Here is an 8,687-nt window from a genome sequence, read left to right as displayed (position 1 = left end):
TTGTTTCAATCATCCCAGGTGCAGGGAAAAAAGAGGGACTTGTGTGCAGCTGAGCATGGAATCCCATCATCTGGGAGAGAGAGAAGGATTAAGGAAGAAGAGAAGGAAGGCAGAAAAGAAAAGTCCAATGAAAGGCCGGAGGCCATGTTGGTTGGGAAAAAGGATCCATAGGGAGTAGTGGTTAAGGTGAACAAGACAGAATTCAAATCCCATTGTTGCTACTTACTTAGTGTGGGACTTGAAGAAGTTGCTTAATCTCTCTGAGCCTCACTCTCCTCTTCTAGAAAAGGAATAATACTCACCTTGAGTTTTGTTGTAAGAAAACTACAGTGAATAACACATGGTGATTTCTCAGTAAATGATTATGTGCTATGGCTTTGAATACCCCTAACTCTAGACTGGATTTTTCTGTTTTTTTTTTTCTAATATTGTGTGCTATCTACACATGATAGACACCAATATTGTTATAAGTAAATGAGAAGAATTTGAGGAAGCAGAAAGAACACCACCTCCACCAAATATCAGTGTTGACCAGCATGGTAAATGGGGCCGGAAAATCCTATCTTTGGAGTTAATCCAACAGGCAGGAAGCTACCACATCCATTACCTATCCCTCATTTAACACAGATTTTTTTTTTTTTTTTTTTTTTTTTTTAATTTTTGGGACAGAGAGAGACAGAGCATGAACGGGGGAGGGGCAGAGAGAGAGGGAGACACAGAATCGGAAACAGGCTCCAGGCTCCGAGCCATCAGCCCAGAGCTTGACGCGGGGCTCGAACTCACAGACCGCGAGATCGTGACCTGGCTGAAGTCGGACGCTTAACCGACTGCGCCACCCAGGCGCCCCAAACACAGATATTTTATCCAAGAGTATGCATCATACTAAGGCCAAGAGTCTTAAATCAGTGCATTCCACTGCCGTGTTTTGTTCTACGTTCTCGCTTTCACAGAGGGAGGAGAGGTTTTCTGGTCGCTCTTAGACAATACCAAGTGCCCTGATCACTTTAACTCTTACAGTGCAGTCTCACTCGGTCCTAACCAGGTCAAAAGGTAAGGCCCCCACCTTTGCTTCTATTCGTCACCCACTCTCAACCAGGTACGGTTGTGGGAAGGGGACCAACAGCTTCCTTTCCCCATCCTCCCTCTCTGGCCACCTATTCCTTCTCACATGTGGCCATATTTGGTTGACAGGGATAGCCTGGTTCTGGAAAATTCTGGGAGTTCCAGCCAATCCCAGTGCAGTCACCTCTCTTCAGTTTGCCTATGGCTCTAGTCAGTCCTTCTCTCACCTGTGTGCGTGAAACCCCTTGGCTACCTTTACAGGTCCTGTCACCAGGTTAGAGGGAAGTGAATGGAAGAGGAGGGCAAGACTCACAGGACAGATCTCTCCAAAGCCACACTAGACACAGATCCTCTCTTGCAATCCTTTTATGTCCTCACTGTGCGTACATGATTGAAGTGCCCCCTAACCAATTCTCAGAGGAAATTCTGCAGCCTGGTCCACCACAACGGACTTTTGGTGTTTGATATCTATTTTGTCTTGGGGCATCAGTTAAAACTTCTAGTTTAACACATTGGTACCTATATCCGAGAGACCGTGGTATACATGGTGTATCTTCTTGGAGCACAAACTCCAAGATTTGTTCACAAATTTGTGGTGGGAAGTGTGTGGATTGGCAGTCGGTGTGTGTGTGTGTGGGGGGGGGTTAACATATTACTTGGCAAGAAATACAGATTAAACGTTCAAACAGATTGTATTGTGGATATTTATTTGTGGTGCCTTTTTCAAGCAAAGCCTCTAGCTCACCCCCAACCGCCAACAGCCGCCAGGAGTAAATATTTGCACTTCTCCCCCATTAGGAGAGGGCTTGGGGTAGGTGGAGGAGGCTTTTCTTGAAGCTCTGCATGAAGACATGGTGAGCTATTTACTAATTGCAGTGGAGATTATAATCAAGTCACCCAGAAGCTGCACTGACCTACTGACATTCATTATTACATTTTTTGCAGACTTGTATGTTAGATTGTCAGGGATAAGCAAACAGAACAACAGCGTATTGCTTTGTGATTTGGAGCAGGGGGCAGAATGTGGGGAATAGGTGTGGAGTAGAAAGAACCTCTCAAATCTGCACCATCTACTACAATATCTGTGTCTATCTGTAGACACATGTGGCTACTGAGCCCTCAAAATGTGGTAAGTCCAACTGAGAAGTGCTGATATATAAAATACAGACTAATATATATAAAAAGGAAGGGATACTATCTCATGGATAAGTTTCCATGTTGATTATATGCTAAAATTATAGCATCTGGGATATTTTGAGTTAAAAAAACATACTATTAAGATTCATTTTACTTTTTTTTAAAAGAACTTTTGAAAAATACCGCTCTTGGAAAATTTAAAACCACATATATGACTCACGTTTGTGACTTGCATGCTATTTCTATTTCACGGCTCTGTCTTCCCAATGTCTAATCCAATATAGTCAGCAAACTATGGCCCATGGGCTAAATCCCAGCCGATTGTTTTTATAAACAAAGTTGCATTGGAACACAGCTACACCCATTTTTTTACATATTGTCTGAGTATTTTCACACCATAATGGTAGATTTGAGTTGTTGCAAATTCAAATGTATGGGCTGTAAAGCCTGAAATATTTATTATCTGGACCTTTATAGAAAAAGTGCGCTCACTTCTGGTAATCCAACTCTCTATATCTTGCAAGTAAGGAAGTGAAACCCAGAGAAAGCAAATGACTCCCCCAAGGGCACATGAACAAGTGAGTCGGAGGCAGGGCCACACCCATCCCTGTCCTCTGTGCTGCATTGTGCCTGGACTTATTTGTTAGGGGTGAGATGGAGAAAGTTGTTCCATGCTTGAGGGCGGCCTCAGCCTCCACTTGATAGTGAGCCATGCAGCACCATCCCAAGATTGGCGTAGGGCACAGCAGAGCCCTCAACAAGGAGCAAGGCGTAGGAAAAGTCTCACGGAGAGAAGGCTCCAGGGGTTAAGGGGTGAGAGTTCCTATGGCAACCCTCCTGCCGTACTACTTTGTTTCACATGATTCCAGAAATATCTTCATTGGGTCACAACCTAATGCCTTCTCCTCTGCATCTAAGAGAAGTGATACGAAAACTTCATTTAAAAAACACTGCTGAATTCTTTGCAGTATCCTTTTCTAAAATATTGGCCATTATATTACTCAGTGGTCTCCAATAAGGATAAACCACATGGACATTTCTCCTAGGACTCAGTGACAGGAAAAATGTTGTTCTCCAAATGGACTTGTATAGGTTTTTAAATTATAAAATGAGAACTCTATAACCAAACATGCTGCTCATTTCATGTTGGCTGCCAGGATGATTAGAGCTAAAATCTGTGCTTAATTTCAGTTACCAGTCATCCAAGGGGGCTTGTGATGGTTAATTTTATGTGTCAAATTGACTGGATCACAGAGTGTCCAGATATTTGGCTAAACATGATTTCTGGGTGTGTCTGTGAGAGTGTTTCCAGATGAAATTAGCATTTAAATCAGTGGCTTCAGTAAAGCAGATTGCCCTCCCAATGTTATGTGGGCATCATCCAATCCATCCAATCCATTGAGGGCCTAAATAGAACAAAAGGTGGAGGAAAGGAGAATTCATCCATCTTCTGCCTGACTGCTAAGCTGAGACATCGTCTTTTCTTGCCCTTGGACTGAGACTTACACCATCAGCTCTCATGGTTGTCAGGCCTGTGGGCTTGGACTGAATGACCTCATGGGCTTTCCTGGGTCTCCAGCCTGCAGAGAGCAGATCTTGGGACTTCTCAGCCTCCACAATTGCATAAGCCAGTTTCTCATAATAAACAAACAAATAAATAAACAAATAGGTAGATAGATAGGTGGATAGAAGATAGATAGATACATACATACATACATACATACATACGTACATACATACATACATATAGATGATAGGTAGGTAGGTAGATAGATAGATAGATAGATCTGTCCCATTGATTGTGTTTCTCTGGAGAGCCCTGACTAATATAGGTCTGTTATATTATACGGTTCCTTCAGCCTTGCTCAGCTTTAAACTTTTATTTTGTAACTCATTTCTTTATGCACTTACAATGTTACCTCCTTTATGGTTTTTCAACAAATATTTATTTAGGGCTCACCAAGAGCCATACCCTTGAGATACAAAAGGAAATAGTTTCTATTCTCAAGGAATTTATAGGATCATGTTGAAGTAAAGAAAAACAGTTAGTCACTGGAAATATCAATAGTGGTGGCCAACCTTTAAACAGGACAGGTGATACTCTGAACAGTGTGATTTTATGAACCCTGACAAGCTTTCCCTACTATCCCATCTACAACTGGGATTGTAGATACATGATTTATATATAGCAACTCTCAATTTCTGTGCCCATGGCAGACATCACCATATATCACAGCATTATTTTTCACAAATCTATTGTATATAAGCTGTGGCATGAGTCAAGTAGCCACTGCCAATTAATTAAAAAACGGCTATATATGCCATCTTCTATAATCGACAAATAGAGGATCACTCGCTGGAATATAATTTCAGCTTCCTATTAAGGAATAAATAACTGTGGGAGGAGTAAAGCTTGGTGGAAAATGATATCAGTCACTAACAATTTAGTATAAATTAAATAAGTCTCTCTCTCTCCCGCTCTCTCTCTCTCTCTCCCTTTCAACAGCAGTTTCACATACAGAGTTTTGAATGATCTTGAAAACACTGGCCACCAGAGGCTAGTAAAGAAAAAGAAATTTGAATCTTGAGGATGGTTCAGAACAAACTTTGTATACTCCACCATTTTGTAGATTAATGATATTCTACCTGAATAATAAAGGATCTCCAAATTTTCTCCCTGTTCCTCAAGGGCAAGATTTTTGCCTCAAATTGCTACCTTGTTCCTTTTCCCTTTGCTTTCTGTCTTCTTTCTCATTATACATTCTTCCTAACTGTAAAACTCCTGAACACATGTGTATTTAAAGGAGATTAATCATTCAAATACCATAATTAGTTCAAGAATTGTGTCTTTTCGAGATGGAATGAGCTAATTAATTTTTTTTTTCTCCCAGGGAACCTGCTCTCAGATGTGAGCTAATTAGCGAGCTGCACATCAAAAGAAGTGAAGTGTATCTTGTAAATAGGATTTCATTTAAAACAGATCAAAGAACTATTTGCCCAAATCACTCCCCCATCCTCTGATTTCTACAAGCACCAGGCAGATGGCAAAGAGAACAACAAGTCACCAGCATGATAAACGTAACTCCAGAAGGATAACTGTGGTGCCCAAGTCAAATATTAATGAGGAGAGAGAACCAAGTACGTCCAGAGGTGGAATTTCACTTCTTAGAACTTTCGTGGCTGGGTTTCTGATGCAAACCAGCAGGGCAATGATCCATGTTTGTGATCCAGCCTATGTCAAAAACTAGATGAGGATTGGAAATACGGCCTCTAGACTTGGTTCTCTCTGACTGGAAAGCTGTGTGACCTTGGGCAAGTTGTTTAACTTCTCCAGGACTCACTTACCTCACCTGTAATGTGTGATCCCAGTCCCTTCTCTCCACACCTTTCTAGAGATTTGTAAAGATCAAGTGAGATGATTAATGGGACAAGGGTTTGGGAAAAAATCTAAAATGGCTATACAAATGTGAAACATTTTTGGCATGATTAACAAGGTCTCTATAGGCAGAATAAATTAGAAGAAGGGAAAGTTTCGCAGATGCTTTTGGCCAAAACTATAGATCCTGAGGAGAAAAACATCCCAGGTGGCTGCCCCGGCAGATCAGATTCACAGCGTAATTGCTCAAACCTCCTTTCTCTTGTGATTACAGTTAGAAATTAGCTTCCAAAGAGGAAACAACTCAAACCGAGGAAGGAAAAGCAAAGGTCTTTTTGTTTTTCTTTGAAGTTCCAGATTTCTGAACAAGACAGATTTCGTAAGAACGGGCTTACTTGTCCTTCTGAACATTTAGTCATGCATCCATCGGCCTAGAAAGACAAACAGGGCCAAAGTAGCTGGTGACTGATGGTGAGAAGGGCCCTTTACCTTGAATTTAAAATGCAAACTGATGTAAAGGAAATCAATAAATACATATATATATATATATATATATATATATATATATACACACATATATACTGCTGTAAAAATAGCATCATGTCATTTTTTTGGTGGTGGTCATGGAACACTAAGAATTTCAAGGTAGACAAAGAAGTGGGTGGGATATTTCCTAAAGAAAAGCCCTGCCCAGAGAAACCAGCCAATGAATGCATTCCTGAACACAAGACCGTGAACGCAGGTGGAGAGGTGCACTTTGGTCTGGTGATGAGCAGTGACCCAGGGAGCGCCTGGTGAGGAAGGGATGGCTCAGGGAGGCACTGGAAAGGCCTCAGGTCCCTTTATATATGTCTTATAACTGACGACAACATAAACCCAGAACTGCTAACTAGGTCCACAGATGTCCTAAGACAAAGACGTGAGATAATCTGTTTCCTTTTCCCAACCTCACCAATCTGGGAAGGCACACTTCTTCCTGCAGGGAAGAGAACATGTGAGAGCAAAAGAGACAGGCCTGGAAGCTACCTTCTCGCTGCTTCAGACAAGGCAGAGGTCCTGGTGAAAGGGTTCTCATGGGACGAAGGGCTGCAGGGAGGTGCAGGGAGAATGGTTAGTCCTACTCTGAACAACAGCTTTGCGGACACTATAGCACCTGGCAGGGGCAATCTATTTTCTTAAACTTTGCATTATCTTTTTACTGAGGTGAGATTCAATGACAAAATGTAATATGAAACATAATATAGCATATATAAGAAAACATAATATAAATTGAGCCACGGGAAAGTGCAGGTTGTACTGGCATCTGGTGCATCCACAATGTGGTGCAACCGTCAGTTCTAACTAGCTCCAAACGTTACCCGCCGAAGCTCGTACCCATCAAGCAGTCACTTACCATGGTATGCTCCTCAGAGGTAATCCTTTCAGTGGGGGGCCTTCTATGCCCCCCCACACCCTCCCAAGTCACGCTCAGAGCTCACTAGTGACTTTTTCAAGCCCAGTTGCAGACCCTCATCTGTGCATCTATGCAGGCACAATCTTTGCATATCTGGGCACAAGGGTGAAGTTGGCTCAGGCAATAAGAGACCGTAAGACCCTGCACTTAGTGCTGCCACAGGCACCTTTACCCAAAGGATGGCATCTCTACTAGAGGCACGCCAGGCCTCTGGAGAGGAGTGTGTAGGTGTTTAGTGAGCAGCATTAACATCACGTCTAAGGATGGCTCTGGATCGAACTCAGGAGTGGGAGCACGTCTTCTGACCATGAACAAACTTCCAGCTGGCTATAAGCCCCTTGCTCCAAATCAGTGCTTGAAATGATGACTAACAGCCTCTTAAAGGACTTGACAGTGTCACATCTCCCATGATGTCCCCACAAGGCCAGCATGAGGTAGTAGGAGCTCAGTCAACATTGGTGGAATTACCCACTAGGCAGGAAGGGTGCTGGAAGCTTCTATGCCAGTTAGCAGGGTGTCAAGAGTCTGCACTGGGAGTCATCATGCCCGTCTTGATTTCTCCTCTCTGCCCCCATGCACTGGTCTCTTGTTATTTCTGAGTCTCGGTGTCCTCATATGCAAAAAAGTTCAATAATACTTCTCTCTAGGGCCTGGGTGGGTATTATAAATGTTATAATAGAGGTAGAGTGCTTGTTACAGTTTGTCTGATGCTGGAGGTCTCCACACATTGTGGGAAAAATGACTTCCGTTGTAGAACTGAGAAAGAGGGCTAGAAAGTAGATGACATTGTTGGAAAAGTAAGGAAGGGTACCAGCAGGAGAATCAAGACTGCAGGGTTAGCTGGAAGATACAGGGATGGTTTCAGGCCAGTTAACAACAAGTGATGTCACTTCTGCTTCTCCCTTCCCAAGTCCCAGCAATGATCATCTGAAGGATCTCATCAAGCAGCTGGGGGCCAAAGGACAGGAATGAGGCGGTCTGTTCAAATAGCCAGCCAGCTCTTGGTCCCATATGCTCTTGCACAACTGAAAAATAAATAATAAATAAATAAATAACCTTTCTCTGTTTACCTCCAATAGGAACCAGGTGTCCCATGGAGGACTTGTCCTTTGGCATCCCAGAGGAAGCTCCCAGACTTGGATGCGAGAAAAGAGTCTGTGTTAAGCAAAGAGAGACAGATTCCCAAATAGCAAGAGGAGCTTGCATTACAATGTGGAGCTGTATTTCCTGCTCCACACACCTGCGTTCCCCTGGGAGGCAGCACGCAGCCCTTCCACTCGATGTCTGCCCTTGAATTCCTCCTACATCAGCCAAACAAACTGTTGACGGGAACTAAACATCCTGCTTTACCCCCAGCAGATTGTTTTCCAAAGCCATGGTGTTTCCTACAACTTGCCATGTTGGGAAAAGTAAAATATTTTATTTTGGACCTATGATGGACTTAGTTAAGACGGCTCAAAGTACTTTCTCTTCTTTGTTAAAGAATTGCTTTTATTCTGATGGAACCCTAACTGATAATATAGGTATGACCAATTTATCTTACCAAGTCAGTTGAAGATAGAAAAAAAAATGGAGATGCATTAGCACGTGAATGTATATTGTGTGTAAATTTATATGCCACTAAGACATTTCCCCATTCTAGAAAACCAACTGATTTTG

Source organism: Panthera pardus, unplaced genomic scaffold (assembly GCF_024362965.1).
Source record: "Panthera pardus isolate Hobbes unplaced genomic scaffold, ASM2436296v1 HiC_scaffold_2, whole genome shotgun sequence".
Taxonomy (NCBI): Eukaryota; Metazoa; Chordata; class Mammalia; order Carnivora; family Felidae; genus Panthera; species Panthera pardus.
Note: the sequence above shows the minus strand (reverse complement) of the source record.